We start from the raw sequence: 12,696 nt of genomic DNA on the forward strand, positions 1-12,696 counted from the left end.
AAGCTCCCCACCATGCTGAGGACATGTGGCCTGGTATGGTTCGGGGGTAGGGCGCTCACTTGTTCCCCTTCCTTTCCTGACCTGCTGGCTGCATGGTCGAATAAGGGTCTGGTATGGATTTTGGGAGGAATGCCCACACATTTTTTTTTTATTTTGGCGTGGGGGGTTCCCCTCAAAATCCATATCAGACCTGAAGGGCTTGGTAGGCATGGGGAGGGGGGAACCCTACGCTGTTTTTTTTAAACAAATTTTAATTGCCGGACAATGCCGCTGACAGCTGAAACGTTGACAAAGAAATGCCCGTAGCAGAAAAGAAAAAAGAATTAGCGCAGGGCAGGCATGACTAGGCCTAGAGTGGGAAGGAAGAATAGAAAGGGTTAAGTATAGTGCCAGGGGGTTTGAAAAGTATACCTGGGGAGCTGGTTGGTAGAGGGAGAGCGTTGGTGGGCTCTTCTGCATCTTACGGTGGGGTGTCCTGGTGGGGGGCATCAGTCGGAGCTGGACGTTGGTGAGAGAGCTTCCCTCCCGCTCTCCCTATTTAGTGAGTATTGTGTTCCTCTCGGGGGGAATGGGGGGTTATTTAGTTTCATGGGCGGTTGTTGGTCTTTGAAGGCGGTTCTTATCTTCGAGGTACAGATAATGGTGTGGGACCCATCGATGGTATGGGATGCCCGGGGACATTCCAGTTAACCAAGGTATAACTGGAAGGTGGTGGTGCTGCACTGCAGATGGTATGGTTGTCTCTGAGCTGGTTGGTTGCGGCTGGAGGCCTTGTGTAATATGGTTGTCTGCAGGTGCATTTCAGATCATTTTTGGGGGGTGCCTTCGAAGACCAACAGCAACTCTGTATGTTTCTGTTATAAGGAATGGTTGGTGTGTTAAAACGTGTTTGTTAATAAAAGGCCGTGTTGACCATTTTACTCCAAAATTGGTGTCATGTTTTCTTTAAGTATAATTAAAAGGGGGGGATCTGGATGAACCTATCTCTGGTGCACTAGTCATGCCGCTGACAGCTGAAACATTAAATAATGTTTTCTATATTAAAATACTGCATTCCTTAGGTTCGAATGTTCAACCGTGAAACAAACAGGGGGGGTGTTTGGCCCATCACTAGTAAAGTGCTCTGATCCCATGTAATATGTCATGATCCCATGTAATGTGCCATGATTCCATGTAATGTGTCATGATCCCATGTAAAATGCCCTAATCCCATGTGCCTTGATCCCATGTGCCCTAATCCCATGTAAGGTGCCATGATCTCATGTACAGTGCCATGATCCTATGTAAGGTGCTCTGATCCTATGTAAGGTGCCCTTATCCAATTTAAGATGCTCTGATCCCATGCAAGATCCCCTGATCCCATGTAAGGTGCTCTGATCCCATGTAAGGTGCCCTGATCCTATGTGCAGTGCTCTGATCCTATGTAAAGTGCCCTTATCTCATGTAAGGTGCTATGATTCCTTGTAAGGTGCCCTGATCCTATGTGAAGTGCTGTGATCCTATGTGCCATGATCCCATGTAAGGCTCTTTGATTCTGTGTGCCATGATCCAATGCATGGTGCTGTGATCCCATGTAAGGTGCTGTGATCCCATGTGCCCTAATCCCATGTAAAGTATTTTGGTCCCATGTAAGGTGACCTGATCCTATGTGCCATGATCCCATGCAAGGTGCTCTGATCCCATGTAAGGTGCCCTCATCCCATGTAAGGTGCTCTGACCTCATGTGCCATGATCCCATGTAAGGTGCTGTGATTTCATGTGCCCTGATCCCATTTAAAGCGTTCTGATCCCATGTGCCCTGATCCCATTTAAGGTGATCTGATCCCATGTGCCCTGATCCTATGTAAGGTGCTTTGATCCCATGTGCCCTGATCCCATGTAAGGTGCTGTGATCCCATGTGGCATGATCCCATGTAAGGTGCTGTGATCCCATGTGCTATGATCCCATGTAAGGTGCTGTGATCCCATGTGCTATGATCCCATTTAAAGCGTTCTGATCCCATGTGCCCTGATCCCATTTAAGGTGATCTGATCCCATGTACCCTGATCCCATTTAAAGCGCTGTGATCCCATGTGCCCTGATCCCATGTAAGGTGCTTTGATCCCATGTGCTATGATCCCATGTAAGGTGCTGTGATCCCATGTGCTATGATCCCATGTAAGGTGCTGTGATCCCACGTGCCATGATCCCATGTAAGGTGCTGTGATCTCATGTACCCTGATCCCATTTAAAGCGCTGTGATCCCATGTGCCCTGATCCCATGTAAGGTGCTTTGATCCCATGTACCTTGATCCTATGTAAGGTGCTCTGATCCCATGTAAGGTTCTTTGATACCATGTGCCCTGATCCTATGTAAGGTGCTCAGATCCCAGGTGCCCTGATCCTATGTAATGGGGCCCACTGTGTGCACTGTTCCCAAGTGATGTGCCTTGCTGCCTCCCATGTAGTGTGCTCTGTTGCCCCCCCCCCCCCCCCATACTCTGCTTATCTCAAGTTTTATCCAGAGTTTAGCATTTTTTTTTTTCAGAAAAAAGCAAGCACAAGTCTTACAATAAACATGTATATTTTAATATTGATTCTATTTTTTAATACTATTTAAAAAATAATTGCTGTTATATCAACAGCTTGCTGATCAAACCAATGTTCTGTGAGTTGTACATCTCAACATTACTTTATGGGTTCCCCGAAATCTCCAACTTTTTCCAGGGGTCCCTCCAATGTAAAAAGGATAAGTAACACTGCTCTGGAGGAACCTAAAGCCCCATATAGCCAGGTTGAATATTGGCTGAAATCAGCTGGTACAGTAGTAGATACCAGCTGACATTTGGTCTGTGTGTACAAGTCATTATTTGACAGAAGCCGATGTCACAGATGGCTTCTGTCGAACGAGCATGCTGGAAAGTCAGTAGCCGACTGACATCCGATCAGTGCTTTCAGCCAATGGCTGCGAGCGCTGATCGTGTGTGTTCTGAAAACAATAGCTCAGTGGGGAGATTGCGGTACTATCATCGCATCGATTGTACAAAGAACTTCTCACAAGCTCCTCAGTTTTTTTTTGTTCAGCCCAGATTACTGTGTGTACCAGGCTTTAGGGTTCCAAGGAACCCTGGTTGAGAGAGGCTGCACTAAAGTGTACAGGAGGGTGCACACCTTTTTTTTTCCACAATAGGTATTACAAAGCACATTCTTATTTAAGCTGCACAACTGCTTTAATAGCAGACTTTTCAAAAGTTCCGACCAGGTCAAACCAACCGCTTCAGAACATAATATTCAAAAGTTCCGACCAGGTTAAACCAACCGCTTCAGAACATAATACAAAACATGCCCTGGTAGTTTTAATTTCCATACCTAAGGAGTCTAGAGGTCTAAAAATACCATCAATTTTGCCCTGTCTGGAAATAATGCAAAATACGGAGCGTGTTTACTGCATAGGTACATTGTTAGACAATAAGCCATTTTTCCATGCAAATTATGCGCAGGTGTAGGAATGCCTTTGAAGCTCATGTGTGGGGCCTTTTAGACATTTTTTTATTGCATCATACCAAAAGACTGTTATTACCAATCTCACAATCTCTGAAGGGAAGCAGCGATGCTCTGATTAGTTGAATCATTGTTTATTGTGAACTTGATTGAAGGAGTTGTTGATTAGAAGATCTCTCCTCCCCGTAGCCTGGCTTTGGATTGGCTACATCTGGATGGAGCGGTGCTTGCTTCAGTGAAATACTCCATGCTGGCAGTGACCCATCCACCTCCACCAAAAGAAAAACAGCAGAAACGGCTCCATTTCTGCTACTCTGCTGCTGACTAAGGCTGAACAATGCAAGTCTTGCCTGAACCACAATATTCAAAGAATATCTCCAGCCTTGATTGTGGCGAACGCTCAGGAATTTCCTTCCTCGCCTGAGGGCCTGGAAATTAATACTTGATGTGTTTTTAATTTCTTTTTTCTTAACAAGAAAATTGAGTGTTCTTTTTACCCTGTTTAAAACAAGAAGTATTCCCAATCCTTTGGATCCTTCCAAATACAATGTAAGACATCCTTTGGAAACCAGCAACTGGCAATACAGATGGTGCTAGAAGACTATTGGCTTTCGCAAAGAGCTGGTCCGCCATCAGGGGGGCATCAGTAGTAGATGGTGTGGGCGGCCCCTGGGATTAGGGAATTAGTAACTGCCTATCCAAATTTCAAATGAAATCCATGTGGTGGTATGACCCATAAACTGCTCTGTTGAGAAAGGAAGACAAAATATATTAGCAAGGGTAAAGGCAGCTACATGGATTAAGAAGAATATATCTAAGTATGAGCAAAACAGTTTTCACATACCTATAAAATTGTGACATCCACTCTATCTTAGCCTCTTGCCAATGTAACACATATGTGCAGCGGCAAAGAGGGTGGGCTTTAATGCCCACACACTACACATATGTTTCCTTGGGTGACGGGAGTTTCTGTGCTGAGAGTTCACTCAATGCATGCTTTCAGCACAGTCTTTGGCACAGTCTTTGACATCTCCCAGGCACTCTAGTAATGATCGGCACTGTGACAGCCATTCACAGAATGTAGAAAGAACGTCCCAGGTGTCTCACATCCAGCAAAACCCAACAATCTGTATGGTAAAAGCAGCCTCAGCCCAGGCTCCATCCAGGCCATGCGCCTCAACGCGTTTCGCCCTGCCCAGTCATGAACATTTCATATGTATTCATTTTTTTAATTGAGGTTTATCACTGTCATAAGAGAGCTCACATTCCCCTTTAATGAGAGCCTAAATGTAAAGATAGGTGCTCTTGAAGGGCTTAGATCTTTAATGTCTCAAGCCCATCTGGATTGGCATAACCCCAAATACCACCAAAACTATCCCAGACTCCTCTGGACTGTCCCAGGATTTTAACAGAATCCTGGTATCCCGTGTGTCTAGGACCGAGAGATGGAGCGCACAGCGCACAGCTCCAGCTCTTTGCAGACGAACTGATCTCCTGCTTGACAGAGTCTACTCAGTCCAGGTAGCAGAAGGAGGAGGACGAAGAGAGCAGATTCGCGGGACAAGGACTGCAGTGCAAGGTAAGTTTTGTCCACTGACACCATTGTTTACTTTCACCCCCTACTGGGTGCTGTTGTTCCTCCCCACCGCCCTCTGGGTACTATTGTAAACCAGCCCACAGGTCACTACTGATTCCCCCCAATACACACTGGTACCGTTACTGACCACTATTTTTTCCACACCCAGTTCTGTGCACTACTGTTCTCGCCCACCTTTCACAGTCATCTAGGGTATTTTTATTCCCCTCGCCCTCCGCTGGGCAACATTGTTCTCTCTACTTTGGCTGGGGACTAGTTTTCCCTCAACCCAATCTTCGCATTGTTGTTCCTCCCATACCCTGCTTATAACCTCCCCCCCTCCCCAGAGCATTATTGTTCCCTCCCACCTCCCACTGGGCATTATTGTCCCCCTTGCTAAGGTTTACTATTCCCTTCACCACCTTCTTAGCACCAATATACCTTCTGACCCTCTCTGAGCATCAATTTTGCTCCCATTATGTTCCCCGAGCGACGCATAGAGAGGGGGTGTCACCAAACTTATCTGGTCTTCTCACCCTGCAGCTCCCCTGAAGCCAGATCTTCTCCACATCACAAGCACTAGAGCTGCAGCAAGGATTCATGTAGCAGAGCAGCGCTTGTGATATTGATGAGATTGGATGCTAGGGGACGTTGGAGCCACGTTCTTCTTTCACAGACCTGAAGTGAAGATTAGTTAACACACAGTGGACTATCAGCAATGTCCCTGTGCTCCTCACAACGTAAGTCCTGCCCCTTCTAGAACTGTGGGGCATTGTCTATGGGATTGTCCCAGGATTGAAGCATAATCCTGGTGTCCTGCTGATCCAGGTCATGTCCTGAAGTCCAGGGCTGAATCTCTTGTTCCAGCGCTCAGCTCTGATCTATGCACCTACTGCCTGGCAGTGTGATCTCACCAGCAAAGTAAGGGCCCCATGTTACACCCTTCTGACCCCTGTATGTTTCACAGTCCTGACCCTGCACTTTATATGATGTCATATACAGTATGTATAGTACGTGATTACCTAATTCTGACCAAGACATTTATTGTCTCTCTGGTGTCCAGTTGCTAGGTAGTTCCCAATTATTTAAACGAACCAGACAAGGTGTTCACATCTATATCCTGTAAGCAGGGAACTACAGCGGGGCAAAAATGTATTTAGTCAGCCACCAATTGTGCAAGTTCTCCCACTTAAAAAGATGAGAGAGACCTGTAATTGGCATCATAGGTAGACCTCAACTATGAGAGACAAAATGAGAAAACAAATCCAGACAATCACATTGGCTGATTTGGAAAGAATTTATTTGCAAATTATGGTGGAAAATAAGTATTTGGTCAATATAAAAAGTTCATCTCAATACTTTGTTATATATCCTATGTTGGCAATGACAGAGGTCAAACGTTTCCTGTAAGTCTTCACAAGGTTGGCACACACTGTTGCTGGTATGTTGGCCCATTCCTCCATGCAGATCTCCTCTAGAGCAGTGATGTTTTGGGGCTGTCGCTGGGCAACACGGACTTTCAACTCCCTCCAAAGGTTTTCTATGGGGTTGAGATCTGGAGACTGGCTAGGCCACTCCAGGACCTTGAAATGCTTCTTACGAAGCCACTCCTTCCTTGCCTGGGCGGTATGTTTGGGATCATTGTGATGTTGGAAGGCCCAGCCACATTTCATCTTCAATGCCCTTGCTGATGGAAGGAGGTTTGCACTCAAAATCTCACGATACATGGCCCCATTCATTCTGTCCTGTACATGGATCAGTCGTCCTGGTCCCTTTGCGGAGAAACAGCCCCAAAGCATGATGTTGCCACCCCCATGCTTCACAGTAGGTATGGTGTTCTTTGGATGCAACTCAGCATTCTCTCTCCTCCAAACACGACGAGTTGTGTTTCTATCAAACAGTTCTATTTTGGTTTCATCTGACCATATGACATTCTCCCAATCCTCTTCTGGATCATCCAAATGCTCTCTAGCAAACTTCAGATGGGCCCGGACATGTACTGGCTTAAGCAGGGGGACACGTCTGGCACTGCAGGATCTGAGTCCCTGGCGGCGTAGTGTGTTACTGATGGTAGCCTTTGTTACGTTGGTCCCAGCTCTCTGCAGGTCATTCACTAGGTCCCCCCATGTGGTCCTGGGATTTTTGCTCACCGTTCTTGTGATCAATTTGAACTCACGCGGTGAGATCTTGCGTGGAGCCTCAGATCGAGGGAGATTATCAGTGGTCTTGTATGTCTTCCATTTTCTAATTATTGCTCCCACAGTTGATTTGTTCACACCAAGCTCCTTGCCTATTGCAAATTCAGTCTTCCCAGCCTGGTGCAGGTCTACAATGTTGTTTCTGGTGTCCTTCGACAGCTCTTTGGTCTTCACCATAGTGGAGTTTGGAGTGTGACTGTTTGAGGTTGTGGACAGGTGTCTTTTATACTGATAACAAGTTCAAACAGGTGCCATTGATACAGGTAATGAGTGCAGGACAGAGGAGCCTCTTAAAGGAGAAGGTACAGGTCTGTGAGAGCCAGAAATCTTGCTTGTTTGTAGGTGACCAAATACTTATTTTCCACCATAATTTGCAAATAAATTCTTTCCAAATCAGCCAATGTGATTGTCTGGATTTGTTTTCTCATTTTGTCTCTCATAGTTGAGGTCTACCTATGATGCCAATTACAGGCCTCTCTCATCTTTGTAAGTGGGAGAACTTGTACAATTGGTGGCTGACTAAATACTTTTTTGCCCCACTGTATATGTAATGATCGAATTTACTATTTTGTTCTTTGTGGCATAGTGACTACAGTATACCTCCCAACTAACCTGGGGACTTTGAAATAAATACAAGGGTCCCGCAGACCCACCCTATGTTCTGGCAGTGCTGAATGCTTTTTCCTACAATCCAGCACTGGTATCAAACCTTCAACTAGCATGGTGCCTATACAGGAAGGTGTGGAAAACTATCCACACATCTTGTTTCTGGTCATGTGATATAAGCTGATACTGATCTGGAGTCTGAATTAAAGTTTAGGGGGGCTGGTCTAAAGAGAAGTTTAAAGGGGGTGCTAATCTGGGGCCTGAAAAGTTTAACCTCCTTACATGGGTGGATGGATGTACCAGTACAATCTTTTGTTTGCACACACACAAAGCTCTTACTCCTGCCATTATTAGTCAATGGAGAACATTTAGTAAGGGCACAGAGACGATCAGGGTGGCTCTGTGCCATGGGATAGATGTGATTACCAATCACAGAGATCACCAATGTAAATAGTGTAGTACTGTTTATATTGTTGTTCCCTCCTCTTCCTCTCACTACAGAATGAAGGATTCAAGGAATGAATCAATCCTATGGGAAGGCTGCAATTGAAGGTGGGGGGGGGGGGGGGGGTTAAGAGGCCATTAACCACCAGTCTTTTGGGATTGCTTTTTGGGTTTTAAAGCGCCGCTCACCACCAGTAATAGGATGTAGGGATTTTAAAGTGCCAGTGATCACCTATGATTGTGGGATTGTTTTGGTGGAGTTTAAATGCCACTGGTCACTAACGTTCTGGGAGTGTTTTGGAAGGTTTGAATATGCCGCGGACCACCAGTGATGCAGAGTGGGGCCTTTTAAAATGCCACTGACCACCAATGATTGTATGACTGGGTGGATGGAGATGTGTGTGTATTATTGCTATTAAAACTTTAAACTATTGAACACAATGCAATTTAAACCTTTGCACTTTTCATACTTTAAGCGCTTTTCCACTAATAATGAAATTCTAAAGCTGGCCATAGATGAATTGATGGCTAGCCATCGATCAACTTCAGTACAACCAGCCTGTCTGATTTTATGCATGTGAACACTGCCGGTGGGTATATCAGCCAGCAGTAATCATTGTGTTCTGCCGCAGGGAAGGCTCCCTGACTACAGAACACAGTAATGCTGTGGGAGGGAATCAGCGTTGATGGTGGAAGAAAAGAAAATTGTATCATCTATGGTCTGCCTGACACTTGTATTCAGGGGGTGACTTTTAAAGTCCAAGCTCACCTTAAAGCAGAACTTCACATATTGATATTTTCAGGGGCGGACTGACAACTCATGGGGCCCCCGGGCAATAGGGGATCATGGGGCCCCTGTGTCCTCGCCCACATCCAAAAAAGCCTATGAAAAAGCCAATAAAAGGTACCAGGGGCATCTCATGGGGTCCCCTACTGATCCCGGGCCCTCAGGCAGTGCCCGAGTGCTCGAATGTTCAGTCCGCCCCTGGATATTTATACATGGTTACATTGGTCCAACTTGAGCCGCTCAGCATGGGTGCCATTCAGAGATTGCTTTGCATTTTCTGAGCAAGTTTAAAGTGTTCTCTGATTGGAAGAGGTGGAGAAGCGGCATGGTGATATAATAAAACAGCAGCCTGCTTATATAAAGTCCAAGATATTTGGCTACTGAATATATATGATTGTTGAATATAAATCGTATTTATAAAAAAAAAAACAAAATAGGAGAAGCCCAATCTAGGAGAAAAAGTAGAAGCGAAAAGGATAAAAGTAGAAAAGGAGGGGTGAGGAAGGGGGAGGTGACTGACAGGGCGCGGTCACAAATCTTAACAAACTGATAATACTTTGCAGAATTGTGATCTGCTGATATTCAGACTTACAGTTGCAAGAAAAAGTATGTGAACCCCTTGGGATTACGTGGAGTTTTGCATGAATTGGGCATAAAATGTGCTCTGAACGTCATCTAAGTCACAACAATAGAAGAACACAGTCTGCTGAACATAATACTACACAAACATTAGATGCTGCCATGGTTTAATTGCACATAACATGTAAACATTCACAGTGCAGGGAGGAAAAAGTCGGCTTTTGGAGATACTTTTGTAACCCTTTCCAGCTTCATGCAAGTCAACAATTCTTGATCGTAGGTCTTCTGAGAGCTCTTTTCTGCGAGGCATGGTTCACATCAGACAGTGCTTCTTGAAACCAGTAAACCCAAAACAGGTGTGTGTTTTTTAAGGGCAGGACAGCTGTCAGCAACACATCCAATATCATCACACTGATTGGAGTCAAGGTTGGCTCACTCCTGGCTCCAATTAGCTCTGGGAGAAGTCATTAAGCTAGGGCCTCACATACTTTTTCCTCCCTGCACTGTGAATGTTTACATGTTATGTGCAATTAAACCATGGCAACATCTAATGTTTGTGTAGTATTATGTTCAGCAGACTGTCTTCTTCTGTTGTTGTGACTTAGATGACGTTCAGAGCACATTTTATGCCCAATTCATGCAAAACTCCACGTAATCCCAAGGGGTTCACATACTTTTTCTTTCAACTGTATAATTGGTCTCCAAGCTGTGTGTGGCAGTCATGGAAATAAAGTTGACTCAGCCACAATCCCCCCTTTAACAGCTTAAAGCTGAACTCTAGGTACAAAAACGTTTATTGAAATATAATTCTTAACAATGACAAAAGATATAAATCTATTTTGTGTGCATTAAAAGACTTTGCAAACCCAGTTATTACCTGGGTAGAGGTGACATCATCATTGTGCTGTATATAGCCTGTGCAGAGGAAAGAGCTGTGGGAGGGACTGAGCAGGTTCCACCCACCACAGGCTGCCTGCAGAGAACTATAGGAGGGGGCGGACACAAGATCAGTCACCCTGCACAAGAAGGAGAGCAGCAGTGACCGGTCTTTATTATCTTGGATTACTGCACAGATCTGGAAGAAATGCACAAGAACAAGCTTCATGTAATAATGAATGTTATGTTTAAACAATATTACATTAATAAAGGATGACTGTACCGTACTCATTTTACTGAAAGTGTTACTAAACCCACAACAGTAAAAACAGTCTGTATCTGCAGTAAAGCATGCTTGTTATACTCAACTGTCAAGCCAGCAGAGCAGTCAGATGGCCGGGAGCCAGCATCGGGAGCGGATCCTTTCTTTTTTTTCTTGTATCGGGTTGGGAGTGTCGGCGGGCATCGTGATTGACATTGACATTGGATTTACTTTGGGGGGCATTCTTTTATTTTTCTTCTTTTAATAAAAGACTTGTCAAAGACTATCTCCTGTGTTTTTTGTGAATGGGTAGTGGTAGCATGCACCCCATACTCATTCACATGGGGGGGAAGGATCTGGGGGCACCCTTGCTAAAGGGGGCTTCCAGATTCCGACCAGCCCCGCATCCACACACCCCCACAATTCCCAGGGTTGTGGAGAAGAGGCCCTTGTACCCATCAACATGAGGACAAGGTGCTTTAAGGAGGGGAGCCCCCCGGCCCCAAAGCACCCCCCCCCCATGTTGAGGACATGTGGCCTGCTATGGTTCAAGAGGGGGTGGGCGCTCGCTTATTCCCCCCGTTTGCTGATCTGCCAGGCTGCATGCTCGGAAAAGGGTCTGCTATGGATTTTGGGGGGGTACCCCCACGCTATTTTTTTTTCACTTTTGGCGTGGGGGTTCCCCTCAAAACCCATACCAGACTCAAAGGGCTTGGTATGGATGGAGGGGGGGGGGACCCCACGCTGTTTTTTAAATTATTTTTTTTAATTGCTGGCAATTCTATCTTTTACATTCAGCTGTCAGTGGGAACCCTGCAGACAGCTAAAACATTAACGCTGCATAGTTTTCACTACTAAAATATTGCATGACTTGATAAAATAACTCACGGGATATTTTAGTAGTGTTTTTTGGTGAATTCAAACTTTTTTTTAAAAATGCTGTGCGGTATCCTACCGCATACTCGGATGTGGTAAGATACCGCTTAGTGAAATGTGCCCAGTGAGCCTCTCACAGGGCCCCCTATCTGGTCTCCCAGGACCCTGCATTCACTATATATGGTCTCCCCGGACCCTGCATTCACTATATCTGGTCTCCCCAGACCCTGCACTCACTATATCTGGTCTCCCCAGACCCTGCATTCACTATATCTGGTCTCCCCAGACCCCGCATTCACTATATCTGGTCTCCCACAGTACACAGAACATGGAAATGCAATTATTTTAGTAAAGATAAACTGCTAAATACCTTTTCTCATCAGCAGTATATAGCAGTCTTGTGACTGCTATCAGAGCACTAGTTAAAGCTTATTGGAGGAGTTTTCGTTCTGCAATGACTGTCCTATGAGGCTGCATAACCCCTGACCCTCTGCCTGGACAGTGCTGATTGGCTCTGTTCCCGTTCCCGCTGACGAAGTCCGGTCTTAGGATGTAATGTGTACGGGGGAGGAGCCACGCCTATGACGTCACCCGCGGCTATCTTGCATCTATGCACTGTGATCTAGAGCACTCGGTTATGCACGTTTTGCCTCCTTTGTAAGTGTGTTTTTTATATTTTAATAAAAGTATATTATACGGAGAGCCCTATCCTTCTGCTTTTGCCTCTTTCCATATGTAGTTTGATTGATACCATACAGTTCGAGACTGAATGGAGCCTTCAGTGCTTACATGCCCCAGAAGGGAAATGCGATTTTTGACCTTTTTTTGTCATACCCCGAAGGTGAGCGTTTAATTTCGTCTGGTGACTGGGAGGGTACACTATCTACACTTGGACTCGGGGTGCTCACAGCTCAGCCACTACTGACTACCAACAAAACAGTCCATCTGGGATTTTCCTCTGACACCTATAAAGTTGCCATAAAAATGCACGTTTTACCACGTTCTTTACAT

General features: G+C 45.3%; 1 protein-coding gene across 2 annotated transcripts in view; it reads right to left on the reverse strand.

The window, feature by feature from the left end:
* Positions 1 to 2,547: 2,547 nt before the first annotated feature.
* LOC149445774 (threonine synthase-like 2) overlaps positions 2,548 to 12,696 on the reverse strand; it is a 45,310-nt gene continuing 35,161 nt past the window's right edge. For both annotated transcript variants that reach the window (XM_089653422.1, XM_089653423.1), the window contains one exon: positions 2,548 to 4,226. The gene's annotated coding sequence lies outside the window, so the exon portion shown is untranslated. The remainder of the gene's footprint in view (positions 4,227 to 12,696) is intronic.

The sequence above is a fragment of the Staurois parvus genome, unplaced genomic scaffold (assembly GCF_062004578.1).
Source record: "Staurois parvus isolate SC_StPar_1 unplaced genomic scaffold, SC_StPar_1.0 ptg000711l, whole genome shotgun sequence".
NCBI classification, from domain to species: Eukaryota; Metazoa; Chordata; class Amphibia; order Anura; family Ranidae; genus Staurois; species Staurois parvus.